The sequence below is a fragment of the Brachyhypopomus gauderio genome, chromosome 3 (genome assembly GCF_052324685.1).
Source record: "Brachyhypopomus gauderio isolate BG-103 chromosome 3, BGAUD_0.2, whole genome shotgun sequence".
Classification (NCBI taxonomy): Eukaryota; Metazoa; Chordata; class Actinopteri; order Gymnotiformes; family Hypopomidae; genus Brachyhypopomus; species Brachyhypopomus gauderio.
The window spans coordinates 24,309,463-24,323,146 of NC_135213.1; the positions used below are offsets into that span (position 1 = coordinate 24,309,463).

The 13,684-nt window shown below is 48.4% G+C and overlaps 1 protein-coding gene across 6 annotated transcripts in view; it reads left to right on the plus strand.

The window, feature by feature from the left end:
• chrm3b (cholinergic receptor, muscarinic 3b) overlaps positions 1–13,684 on the plus strand; it is a 77,443-nt gene that overhangs the window by 14,358 nt on the left and 49,401 nt on the right. For 4 of the 6 annotated variants that reach the window (XR_013130088.1, XM_077000579.1, XM_077000580.1 and 1 more), the window contains exons 2-3: positions 2,694–2,790; positions 3,503–3,797. The gene's annotated coding sequence lies outside the window, so the exon portion shown is untranslated. The remainder of the gene's footprint in view (positions 1–2,693; positions 2,791–3,502; positions 3,798–13,684) is intronic. The other 2 variants (XM_077000581.1, XM_077000583.1) reach the window with 1 other exon arrangement.

The following is a 13,684-nucleotide window of genomic DNA, read 5'->3' on the forward strand; positions in this document are numbered from 1 at the left end:
TGCTCCGGTCCACATTACAGTGCCACTGTTGACTTGGCAGTTGCATCTCTGGTGATGGTGAAAAGTCCAACGTGTGTAAAACGTGTTCACGGTGACATATTTCTCTGGCCACAAATGTGTATTTGCAGGAGAAAAGATGATGATAGTTATATGTAGTAAGGTTGACAGCATAACAGAAGGCTGCAGGTCTCTGGTCCAGTCTTCAGAGCACTCTGGAGAAGTCCCACTGCATGAACAGGACTGTGTCCCCCATCAACATGGTTAGGGTTAGAAAAAACTAGATTTTATGCATACAAAGAATTAAGGCTATATAAGATGTCTTTAAATATATCATGAAAGTGTTTTGTGCATAGTTTTCTGATAATCTGCCATGGCCATAAATCAAATGTTTTTCTGTCTCACACCTAAAATGGTGTGACAGGTGTTGGTAAAGGCTGCTTCTTAAATCATGTTATTTCACTTTAATTTGGATAACATCTGCTAAACTGATATTTATACAATGTAAATGCAAACAGACTAAAAACACTTGAATTTATATTTAAACCTAATCTTAAAGCAAACATGAGCCAGAAGGAGCAGGTGTGTCAGTGTAGAAAGGTTTTGCTGTGAGAAAAGATGATTTGAAGTCTGCTCACACTCCTTGTGATGGACATTGTGTCAGTTAGAGTCTGTCATTCACCTCCTGCAGTGGATGATGGGAAATCTGACTTCTGATGTCCCTGTCACATGCAGGAGCAGGTGCCTCTGGGTAAACTAAAAGGGCTTACCAGCTCAGTCTGATCATAATCAGACAAGTTGCTTTCACAGGAAAAGGCCATCATAACTCTGACTTGACTCTAGCATTTTTTATGCGTGTGGTTATTTATTTTTGCAGGATCTAAACAGAATGCTCTCTTGGCTTTCAGTGGCATCAATGGTAAACAGAAGCGTGTATGTTCTACTCTGCTGAAAGTGATTTGCACAGATTGACTGTGCTGACTGTGCACAGGGGCAACTGTGCTCTTAGCAACCTGCTGTACACTGTGTGTTAGTGAGAACAATGACTCTTGGCATGTGTCATGTTTGTTTTCTGATGAACCCCGGCTGTAGGAATTGTTACGTCCCTATCTGGGCTTAGGAATGCAACAGAAAAGAGGATATGAAGGAAATGAGTAAATGGAGGAAAATGTGGATTGAGTGTATATTTACAGGGTGTTTTCAGGGTGTTTTCCATCGGGAACCGACAAAATATGCTACAACAAAAATATTTTGGTCTGTTTTACCTGGATAATAAATTTAAAATAAAATACAAAAACTGTGACCTAACATTCTGACCCAATCCAGTGAATAAAGCATAAACCAAAAAGAGCGTTGTGTTTCCTAATCACCCAGTACTATATACAGTGGACTATATATACACATATACAACATAGACAATATATACAAATATCCAAAATCAAGATCAACATATTCTAAACCAGAATCGTCCGTAACAAAACAGAATCGTCAATAGCCCTCCAAACCAAGAGCATACATCTACAAAATCACTAAGTCTACACATGAGCCAACAAGCACACTACCAACAGTGAAATGGAGAAATATTCTCCCCGTGGTTCACGTCTTTGTCGCCTTTATGTTCGTCCTCTTATCGTGGCACCCTGCAGCAGCCAATCAATAAACGTCAGCAGGGTCATCTGAGGAGGGAGGGGCAAAAAGGGACTATTTATTTGTGAAAACAAAGGGTCCAGCTGTGTGTAGTCTGTGGTGAGTGGGGAACAGTCACTTTAGTCTGTGGTGAGTGGGGAACAGTCACTTTAGTCTGTGGTGAGTGGGGAACAGTCACTCTAGTCTGTGGTGAGTGGGGAACAGTCACTCTAGTCTGTGGTGAGTGGGGAACAATCATTGTAGTCTGTGGTGAGTGAGGAAGAGTCACACAGTGGTCTGGTGAGAGTGGGGAACAGTCACTGTAGTCTGGTGAATGATGAACAGTCACTATAGTCTGTGGTGAGAGATGAACAGTCACTGAAGTCTGATGAGTGGGGAACTGTCACTGTAGTCAGTGGTTAGTGAGAAAGAGTCACTGTAGGCTGCGGTGAATGGGGAACAGTCACACAGTGGTCTGTGGTGAGTAGGCAACAGTCACTGTAGGCTGCGGTGAATGGGGAACAGTCACTGTAGTCTGCGGTGAATGGGGAACAGTCACTGTAGTCTGTGGTGAGTACAGAACAGTCACTGTAGTCTGTGGTGAGTGCGGAACAGTCACTGTAGTCTGTGGTGAGTGCGGAACAGTCACTGTAGTCTGTGGTGAGTGCGGAACAGTCACTGTAGTCTGTGGTGAGTGCAGAACAGTCACTGTAGTCTGTGGTGAGTGCGGAACAGTCACTGTAGTCTGTGGTGAGTGCGGAACAGTCAAACAGTGCTCTTTGTTGAGTGGGAAACAGGTGAATTTAGGAAATCTGTTTTACTTTTTTTTTTTTTGTACTTTTAATGGATGCTTCATCATGTCTGATTTTCTCTTCCAGATGTACTGGATATGATGTATCCAGGAGGTCGTGGTACACTGTAAAACTCTGTTATGTAAAACTAGGTGGTACAGCACTGATTTGGATATTTGCTCACCAGTCTTAGAAGATCAAATACTCATCAGTAGAGCAACAGAGGGTCTGTACTATGTTCTGTTCCAATTTTAATGTCCTTTCTCTTGTGTTTTGCAGGTCCTGTGTGTGATGACTGCTGAGGAAGATGGAATCAGGGGAGGCGGGGTTTCCCCCCAGCTGACATGTGACTCCGGCATTGTCCTCTAGACTAAGGGTAAAGTCACTTCTTCCTCTTCTCCCTACTCCCCTGGGTCCTAATCGCTTGTTCCTCTATTTATGAAACAGAGAACCTGCACCATTCACCAGCACTCTGACTCTCAGTTTGGGGAACATTGGCATGTCAATAAGCAAGCAAATTGACCGTTTCTATTTTCTGAGCACCAATTGACAGTTCAGCTGACAAATTACATTGCAGGAGAAGATCTCACATTTGCATGAAACTGTAGTGATTGGACTGTTTTTAGCCTTATGCCTCTTACATCTAGCGGTGTCAGTCTGGCTAACGGGTCCAGCATGAATGTCTTGAGGTTCTGTTTAGATACAGGTACATGTATGCATTAAGCCTCCAGGAGTCCAGGTGAGGTTTGGCAATTACAAACTGCTCTGTAATGGAATTGGAAGACAAAGCTCTAAGACCCTGCTGAGGAGATGGTGAGGTGTCCGGTTAATAAACACACCACTCTTAGGAATGCTGTAACCGGGCCTGGACTGGATCAGCTCTCAATGAAGCACTTCATTTAACTCTTCAGACTATTTATTTTACAATATATTTTAAGACTGTTTCTCGCTGCAGTAATGCTGAATCCAGCAGGGCTGCCATTTGCCTTTAGACCAGACACACCAAGACATGGCGACCCCTCCACTTTTCGCTCACCACCTCTGACTTCAGACCTCTGACCTCTTACCTCACCACCTTTGCTCTTCAGACCTCTGCATGTATGGGTCGCTGCTTTCGTGGTTCTCTTTGAGTGTGCGACCGATCTTCTGTGACGGCGGCGGAGGCCGACCTTGAGCCAAGCAGCTGAAGGTTACCGGGGAGATGTGTGGTGAAGACATCTCAACACATGGCACACCTGCTCAAACAGAAGACCCCGGCTGGAGACATCCATGAAGATGAATGTTGCGGTATATCAGGCTGTTTTCCTCATGGGTGTGGCCACCCAGTGAATGTTCTCGGGAGCAGAGAAATGAACACATCACTGATCTGAAGATCTTCTGCAGGTAAATGCAGAAAGTTTTTAGTACGTTTGGAAAAGTTTAAATAAACTCACAAACCAACAGCAGCACACATGTTTTATTTTCAAATTATTTACAATGTATTTTACATCATTGCCAGAATATTGATAATCACTCTAAGGGCAAGAGCCTTCAAAATGTATTTTCAAATTTGTTGAAACCAGAACATTTTTTTCATGATTAATTATCTCACCCTGTTTACTGTCCATTATTCTGAGACTAAGTATAATAGATTTATTATTGATTCTCATGCGCAGTTTTTGAAGACTCTCTCCTGGCATTGATTAAACCCCTAAAAACATATCTTTGTTCACCAAAATGACATATTTAGAAGTTATTTCTAAGAAAAAAAGCAGTATCATTGTAGTCATTCAGACATACGTGTTCGACCTAGAATCTCAGAAGAGGAGTAATCCAGGTCACCTGCAGGTGTATCAGAATGGTGATGAATGTAATGACAACAGATCACATGAGTCTTCAGCTCTACATGATCAGATAGTTCATATTATGTGCTGCATTCAGATGTGCCGTTGGGAAGAAACGTTTGAACACCACAGAAAGTCTCTGGAGACACTGATGCAGTTAATACCTAATATACAGTTTATGTACAGTGTACTGAAGTATACTGTGTGTAGTATGCAGGAATTATATTGACAGTGAAGAGCCATGTTATACACATTTTTGAAATTCCCCACTGACTAAAAAAGGCAACCTCATATCAATGTCGTGTGATATGATGATTCACTGTTGTGAATGCATGAATCATCGTGTTACTTGGAAGACTAACACTGTATAACATTATCAGACACACTGAAGATAAACAGTCAATGGACGCAGCACAAGAAAAATAAACGAAGAAAATAAATAAACTAAGAAAATAAATAAACTAAGAAAATCTGATGTTGACCAACGTGTGCTGTGCTCACTGTGCTCCCAGGATCTATGGATGGAACAGCTTCATGTTTTGTGGTGAAATCTATCTTTTTCGAATAACATTTTCAAAACAGTCCTCTGTATAATGGGTACAGTAAACCACACTTTTCTCTGGAGGTTTGGCTTGGACAGCCCAAGTTTTCCAAATAAACAGACCACATCTGTGCCGTTGTTTTACAACCACTTAAACTTAGCTCGCAAAATACAATAGCTACCACACCTGGCTCCGCCTCTGATATGCCTTCTACTGCAGTAGTGAGAATTATGGTAATTATCTGGAAAGCCCAGTCCTCAGGGTGATGGGATTGGTTCCTTATGTTGGTGACATATAACACCTTGGCTGTCAGAGTCCATGTCTTGGAGACCATCATTGGTGTACTTCAGTTCCAAAAGCTAAAATGCTCAGCCATGGTGTCGACTGCTGATGTAACTCCTGATTTTGCTTCAGCAGTGTTAGAAATACAAAATGGAGATGTTACCAAGGTTAAACCCTTGGTAGTTTGAGTTTGTGGAGGGTGGGGGAGGGGGTGGGGTTAATGTGGTCTTTGTCAGCAGTGAGGGGTGGGGTTAATGTGGTCTTTGTCAGCAGTGAGGGGTGGGGTTAATGTGGTCTTTGTCAGCAGTGAGGGGTGGGGTTAATGTGGTCTTTGTCAGCAGTGAGGGGTGGGGTTTATGTGGTCTTTGTCAGCAGTGAGGGGTGGGGTTAATGTGGTCTTTGTCAGCAGTGAGGGGTGGGGTTTATGTGGTCTTTGTCAGCAGTGAGGGGTGGGGTTTAACCTGTTCTCGTGCTCTGCAGAGACTGGAGGAGGAAGAGCCTTCCAGCAGTGCAATGATGTAATTATCTTTATCTTTCTCAAAGGTCAACACACTTTTAACAATCTGTGTACAGATCAAACAGTACACACACACCCATACGCACGCACATAGGAATGTGTACGAGCACACACTCAAACACACATGTGAAGATATACACGCATGCACGCACACAAACACACACATGAAGACACACGCATGCACGCACACAAACACTAGGCATCTGTGGGCATGCATGAGGATGAAGGTGGAAGGGTTCATCTAGGAGTGGAAGTTTCTCAAAGTGGACAGATCTCTCTGATGAGTGGAACACACACATTAGAATTAGAATTAGAATTACAGTCTCATATAGTCTCTGTCTCACAGTCTCTCACTTATCATGCACATGGACCTACACACACACACACACACACACACACACACACACACACACACACACACACACACACACACACATGCATTTTCTCATCCTTTTCCTCTTTTACATTTGGTCTGTCCTGAAAAGAAAGTTTTTGCAATAGTTCATTAATAATGAAGTCTGTCCTTGGCAGGCACACTCCTACAGCAGTATAAATATAGTGTGTGTGTGTGTGTGTGTGTGTGTGTGTGTGTGTGTGTGTGTGTGTGTGTGTGTGTGTGTGTGTGTGTGTGTGTGTGAAAGAGTAAGAGAGAGAGAAAGTGGGAGAGAAAATGCTTTTAACATTTGAACACCTGAATGCCTTTATGGTGGTTTAGCGTGGCCCTCCCCCCTTTTCCAGTTTGCCCGTCTGTAGCTCTAAACCAATACACGGTAGATCCCACACACCTTTTCTCTCCGAGCACCATATAACACAGCTCGCATTACCATTGTGGAGTGAGTGTTTGTTTATTTAACCACAATATTTCAGGACAGTTGAGTGATTTTGCCTGTTGGGTTTGTGGTTTGGGTAATGGACACTAACAGCCTCTCCGGAGTGTGTGTTCACTCAGAACAGAGAGTGTGGGAGCGTTTCCTCTCGTTTACGGCCAAAGCCTGCTTCATTAAGGACTGCTGCGCGTGTGTGTGTGTGTGTTTGTGTGTGTGTGTGTGTGTGTGTGTGTGTGTGTGTGTGCATGCATGCGTATGAGCGTGTGTGTGTTCTGAGTGCTTTCCAAATGCCATGAGGAGATGAGTGCCCTGTGCAGTGCACTAGGTGCCAGAGAGCGTGAGCGGGGTGGAAAGGACTGATCTACACTCCCTTAGGATGGACTTACACTGCCAACCTGTGTTCTCTGTGAGGGTGATTGTGTTTGAGATGGTGAACTCTTCATGTCTACCAATAATAGAACACCTTTATTAAGATGGGAGAAACACTTGAGTTGAGTTGGAGGTGGGTGGGGGTAGTTGGGGTAAGTAGATGTGGTTAAGTTGGGTGTGGTGGAGGTATTGTGGGTGCAATGTTGCAGTGCTCCAGGTAGAGTGTAGAAAGACACCCTGCCTGTTAAACTTCCAGGATCTAAGCATCCCTCGAGCTGTGTGTGTGAAGAGTGTAAAGACAGCTGTCCAGCTGTGAGTGTGAAGGGGACATGTCCTCCCCTGGGGCCAGTCACCCTGAGCCACTGCCCTGCTCTGTAAACCCCAAGCCCTTTGCCCGGTCGATCTCCACATGGAGGTCTCTACACCACTGTTAAAAAAGGAGATGGAGCATTTCGCTTTCAATTTAACCTCCCGATTACAAACTCTGCCTGCCACCTCTCGCCACAGAGTGCTGAGAACGGCCAAGACCCTGCTGGCTTTCAATTTCAAGATAAAATCGATACTTTATTGCCATATCAGTCAGAGCTTGACTGAGAGAATTTTTTTCAGTTAACTCCTGAAACACACACACACACACACACACACACACACACACACACACACACACACACACACACACACACACACCTAACAATTAGTCACTTACAACGCATTACAACTTTGCTAATAGCACAGTAAAAAAGATCATTATTAAAAATAATTGTAATTATAGCCAAGTGTTATTTAACAGTCTAATGGCAGAAGGGTGGGTGCTGTCACAAATCTGCTCTGTACTACACAACACACTCCAGCCGTGTTGTAGACGGGAGATGTGTCAGGGCTGGCTCAGATGCCGTGCCATCTACATCCACAAGGGGCACCCGAGCCAGTCCTAGACTCCAGCAACGCAATCAGCAATGATCTGTCTCACCTGTTGCCATGGCTTCTTAAGGAAGCCAGTGGAGACGGATCATTGCTGATTCGTTGTGGTTATGCCGTTACGCTCTCAGCCTCTCTCTTACTCTGTTTTGCAGCATTTGCCTCTTTAGGTGTCTCGCCACCTATCTCTCTTTTCTATCTTCTCTGTCTTTTTCGAGTCCTCTCCTGCGTCGCTTACTGACCTCCCTCAAGTTTTCCTCACCTGTTTACCTTCCTATCCCGTTGCTGTTTGTATGGGAAGGGTTTTTGTTTGAATAGCCTTTTGCTATTAGTCAGCTACTTCCCCTGACGTCCTTGTTTTTGCTTTATTTCTTTTTACGCGTTGAGCAGTCCGCGTTTATTCAGGCGCTCCTTTTAGTTCTGTTATTTTTTGTGGCACTTGGTTCCACCTTTCTCTCGCTCTCTCTAACGCGGTGTGTGCGTCCCTACCACCGCCGTTACAGAACGAATCAGCCAGTGACATGGAACCAGCCGCTTCTAACGAAGCAGCAGAACTAAGGGCCTTCGCCAGATCATGGATCAGCTCAACAACGTGACCACTGCCATTCGGGCTTTAAGTAACCCGTCTCCCGCTCATCGGGATCCGCCTCCCGCAAGCCCAGCCGAACCCGCAGCAGCCCCGCGGCACTTTGAGCCTACTCTCCCCGCCCCGGCTCGCTATTCAGGGGATCCCGAAGGGTGTAGGGGTTTTCTACTACAGTGTTCGCTTGTATTCGAACAGCAACCTCTACGCTTCCCTACCGAGCGCGCAAAAATAGCATACGTGATAGCCTTACTTACAGACAAAGCCCTGGCTTGGGCAACCCCCGTATGGGAAAAACAGAACGAAGTTTGTGCTACTTACGATAGCTTCTCCCGGGCCATGAAAGGAGCCTTCTACCATCCCTCGTCGGGCGGGGTTGTCGGTCAGCGGCTTCTGCGTCTCAAGCAGGGAAAGCGGTCCGTAGCAGAGTACTCCATAGAGTTTCGCACGTTGGCGGCCGAAAGCGGTTGGGGTTCGGACTCCCTCATGTCCGTGTTTCTGGAAGGGCTAACGGAGGAGTTGAAGGACGAACTAGCTCTCCGCGACCCTCCGTCTGATCTAGAAGCTCTGATCAGCCTGACGGTATGGCTCGATAACCGCCAGCGCGAGCGCAAAAACACCAAGAAGCATTACCATCGCGAAACATGCCTGACGTCGTGCAGTCCGGTGAAACCAATAATCCCAGTAGTGAACCGCAACCCATGCAGCTCGGTCATACACGCCTGTCACGGCAGGAAAGACAGGCGCGTTTACAGGAGGGGCGGTGTCTGTATTGCGGGGGCGGGGGACACCAACGTACCAAATGCCCCGAGCTGCAGGGAAAAGACATGACCCACCAGTAGACGGGAAGGCTCTGGCGGGTCGTAACACAAGTCCTCCCACAACCGGTTTATCCATCCACGTTTCGTTGTCGTGGCATAAATCACAGGAAAAGCGCCTTATGGCTTTTGTTGATTCTGGTGCCGCGGCTAATTTTATCGACAGCTCTTTAGCGCAGGAACTACAAATCCCTCTGGTTCGCCTTGAAAAACCCCTCGCTGTCGCCGCAGTGGACGGCCGCGCCCTTATCTCCGGCGGTATCGACCGCCAAACCATACCGCTGGAGATGCACGTCGGGGAGCACTTTGAGTTAGTCACCCTATATGTCATCAGCGCCCCTCACATGCCGCTCATACTAGGGTTTCCATGGCTACAACGACACAACCCTGACATAGACTGGCTCTCGCGCAGTATCGGGTCTTGGGGTGCTATGTGCAAAAACACATGTCGTAAGAGCCTCCCTGCTTCTTCTGCTGAAAAGCCGGTCGAGATCGTTGACCTGTCCTCTGTCCCTGCCACGACCTCCAAGCGGTGTTCAGCAAAAAGAGGGCCAGTTTTCTTCCGCCTCACAGGTCTTACGACATCGCCATTGACCTACTTCCCGGGTCTAGTCCTCCTAGGGGTCGTCTCTTCTCTTTGGCCGCCCCCGAGCGAAGAGCCATGGAAACGTACATCCAGGAGGCGTTAGCCGCTGGGTTCATACGGCCCTCCACGTCTCCAGCCGGTGCTGGTTTTTTCTTTGTCGGCAAGAAAGATGGTGGGTTGAGGCCATGCATTGATTACAGGGGTCTCAATAAGATCACAGTCAAAGACCGTCACCCCCTGCCACTTATGTCAACGGCCTTTGAGGCACTCCAACAAGCCACCATCTTCACTAAGCTAGACCTTCGGAGTGCCTACAACCTAGTGAGGGTCAGAGAGGGGGATGAGTGGAAGACAGCCTTCATCACACCATCGGGTCACTACGAGTACCTTGTGATGCCGTTTGGTCTGATGAACGCCCCGGCTGTCTTCCAGAGACTTATTAATGAGGTGTTGCGTGAGGCTCTCGACCGGTACGCCTTCGTGTATCTTGACGACATCCTTATTTACAGTAGTTCACGGTCTGAGCACGTCAAACACGTCAGGAGGGTTCTCCAACTTCTGTTGGAGAACCACCTGTTCGTTAAATTAGAAAAATCCCTGTTTCACGTCCAGGAGGTGGCCTTTTTGGGCTACAGAATAGCCCAAAACGTTCTTGCTATGGATCCTGCTAAGATCCGAGCAGTCGCCGAATGGCCCACTCCCACATCGCTTCGTTTGGTTCAACGGTTCTTGGGGTTTGCTAATTTCTACCGTCGCTTTATTAAGAACTACAGCACTCTGGCTGGTCCCCTCATTGCGCTTACCAAGAAAACCCCGGGTCCCTTTGTCTGGTCTCCTGCGGCCCAGGAGTCTTTTGATAAGCTCAAGGAGCGGTTTACCTCGGCGCCTGTTCTGTGCATGCCTAACCCCGACCTACTGTTTGTGGTGGAAGTCGATGCGTCCGACTACGGGGTTGGGGCCGTCCTTTCCCAGAGAACGGGTACGCAGCTTAAGCTCCACCCTTGTGCTTATTACTCACATCGTATGTCTCCTGCCGAGCGTAATTACGATGTGGGTGATAAGGAACTCTTGGCCGTAAAGCTAGCCCTGGAAGAATGGCGGCATTGGCTGGAGGGGGCCAAACACCCGTTTCTTGTGTGGACCGACCACAAGAACTTGGCCTACCTCCAGCAAGCCAAAAGGCTCAATCCCCGTCAGGCTAGGTGGTCGCTTTTTTTTGGGCGCTTCGAGTTTACCCTCTCCTATCGCCCAGGGACTAAAAACGTTAAGCCCGATGCTCTCTCTCGTCAATGGGAGACACCCCCCGACTCCACCGAGCCCGGTACGGTCATTCCCGCCTCCAAAATTGTTGCGCCCATTCAATGGGAGGTCGAGACCGCCGTTAAACGGGCGTTAGCAGCCGATCCTGGCCCAGGTGGTGAGCCATCGGGTCGTCTCTTTGTCCACCCTAACCTGCGAAAGAAGGTCATGGAATGGGGTCACAACTCACCCTTTGCTGCGCATCCTGGCTCTCATCGTACGGCGGAACTTATTCGTAGACGGTTTTGGTGGCCAGGGATTGATAAGGACGTTAGCGACTTCGTGTCGACCTGTGTCACGTGCGTACAAAATAAAGCGACCCACTCTAAGCCCTCGGGTCTTCTTCGCCCCCTGCCTATTCCATCCAGGCCCTGGACTCACGCCTCTTTGGACTTCGTGACGGGGTTGCCACCCTCCCGTGGCAACACTACCATATTAGTTATTGTGGACAGGTTCTCCAAGGTAGCTAGGTTCGTAGCCCTCCCCAAGCTCCCGTCTGCCAAAGAGACCGCCTCGCTCTTCCTGCACCATATTGTCAGGCATTTTGGGTTCCCCGTCGACGTGGTTTCCGATCGTGGGCCACAATTCACTAGCCGGTTTTGGGGGGCTTTTCTGGGTCTGCTTAATGCCAAGGCCAGTCTGTCCTCGGGTTTCCATCCTCAAACCAACGGTCAGACCGAGAGGACCAATCAGGATCTGGAGCAGACTCTCAGGTGCCTGGCGTCCTCCAACCCCTCCTCCTGGGCTGACCAGCTCCTCTGGGCCGAATACACCCACAACACCCTATGGCACTCTGCCCTAGGGATGTCACCTTTTGAGTGTCTCTATGGCTATGCCCCTCCTATGTTTGCTGACCAGGAGGACGAGGTGGCGGTTCCGGGTGCCCGTGCCTTGGTGCGGCGGTGCCGGTTGGCGTGGAGTAAGGCCCGTAGGGCCCTTCTGTCTGCCTCAGCCGGTTACCGTTGCAACGCTGACAAGCACCGTCTTCCGGCTTTGTCTTTCCGCCCCGGGCAGCGGGTCTGGCTTTCCGCCAAGGATCTGCCGGTCCGTGGTGGAACCAAGAAGCTGGCCCCTCGGTTCCTGGGTCCCTTCAAGGTGGACAGGCGGATCAATCCCGTCTCTTACCGGCTGCTGCTCCCTCCTTCCATGAGGGTCCATCCGGTGTTCCACGTCTCGCGTCTCCGCCCTGTTTTATGTCACATGCCCCGTGCTCCGGCCCCGCCGCCTTCCCGCATAGTTGACGGCGGTCCGGTGTACACCGTTTCTCGGTTGTTGGATCACCGCCGTGTTCGTGGTCGGGACCAGTACCTCGTTGACTGGGCGGGTTACGGGCCCGAGGAACGGTCATGGGTCCCCGCCTCTCGGGTTGTCGACCGCTCTCTTATTCGTGACTTCCATCGTGACAGGGCTGTCGCTCTGGGCCCGCGGGGTCTCGGGCCTAGAGGGGGGGGCTCTGTCAGGGCTGGCTCGGATGCCGTGCCATCTACATCCACAAGGGGCAACCGAGCCAGTCCTAGACTCCAGCAACGCAATCAGCAATGATCTGTCTCACCTGTTGCCATGGCTTCTTAAGGAAGCCAGTGGAGACGGATCATTGCTGATTCGTTGTGGTTATGCCGTTATGCTCTCAGCCTCTCTCTTACTCTGTTTTGCAGCGTTTGCCTTTTTAGGTGTCTCGCCACCTATCTCTCTTTTCTATCTTCTCTGTCTTTTTCGAGTCCTCTCCTGCGTCGCTTACTGACCTCCCTCAAGTTTTCCTCACCTGTTTACCTTCCTATCCCGTTGCTGTTTGTATGGGAAGGGTTTTTGTTTGAATAGCCTTTTGCTATTAGTCAGCTACTTCCCCTGACGTCCTTGTTTTTGCTTTATTTCTTTTTACGCGTTGAGCAGTCCGCGTTTATTCAGGCGCTCCTTTTAGTTCTGTTATTTTTTGTGGCACTTGGTTCCACCTTTCTCTCGCTCTCTCTAACGCGGTGTGTGCGTCCCTACCACCGCCGTTACAAGATGTTTGAAAAGGCACTGTGCAGGGTGCCAGCAGTGTTTATCAATGTCCAGCACTGCATTCCTGCTCATGTGTACAGAAGCAGCAGATGGAAGTTCACAACCAGTGATTTTAGAGGTGTTGTGCACCACCTTTTCTAGCTGTTCTCTCTCATATGCCGTCATGTTGCCATACTAATCACACACGGGAAAGGTCACAACCCTTTCTGCTACAGCTCTGTAAAAAGGTAACATGCAGGCTGTGGACACATCACATTTCCTGAGCTGTTTCAGAAAGAAAAGCCTTTCATAAGCTTTTCAAGTCAGCTGCTTGAGTCCCGCGGGGTCAGAGTGCAGGGTTGTGCCCCACTCTCCATCAGCACATCAGCACCTCTCTGACTTTATTCTGCTCCCATCAGCCTCCATTCAGACACAGTAATTGCGTTAGTAAAGGCAGGAGAGGGGATCTGGGCTTCAGCTCGACCCGTCAATACACATTCACATGTGGCTGGCGTGTGAGGCGGAGCCTGAGGCCTGACTCCTCCCCTTGGCTTCCTGCAGCACCTGCTTTGTGTGCAGACTAATGTGCTGCAGTGCTCAGTGTGTTCTAACTGTGCTGCATACATGGCAGTAAGGTGGAGATGTTTGTTACTGCTTCCATGATGTGATTGGTTACTGCTTCCTTGAGGTGATTGGCTACTGCTTTTGTGAAGTGATTGGTTGCTG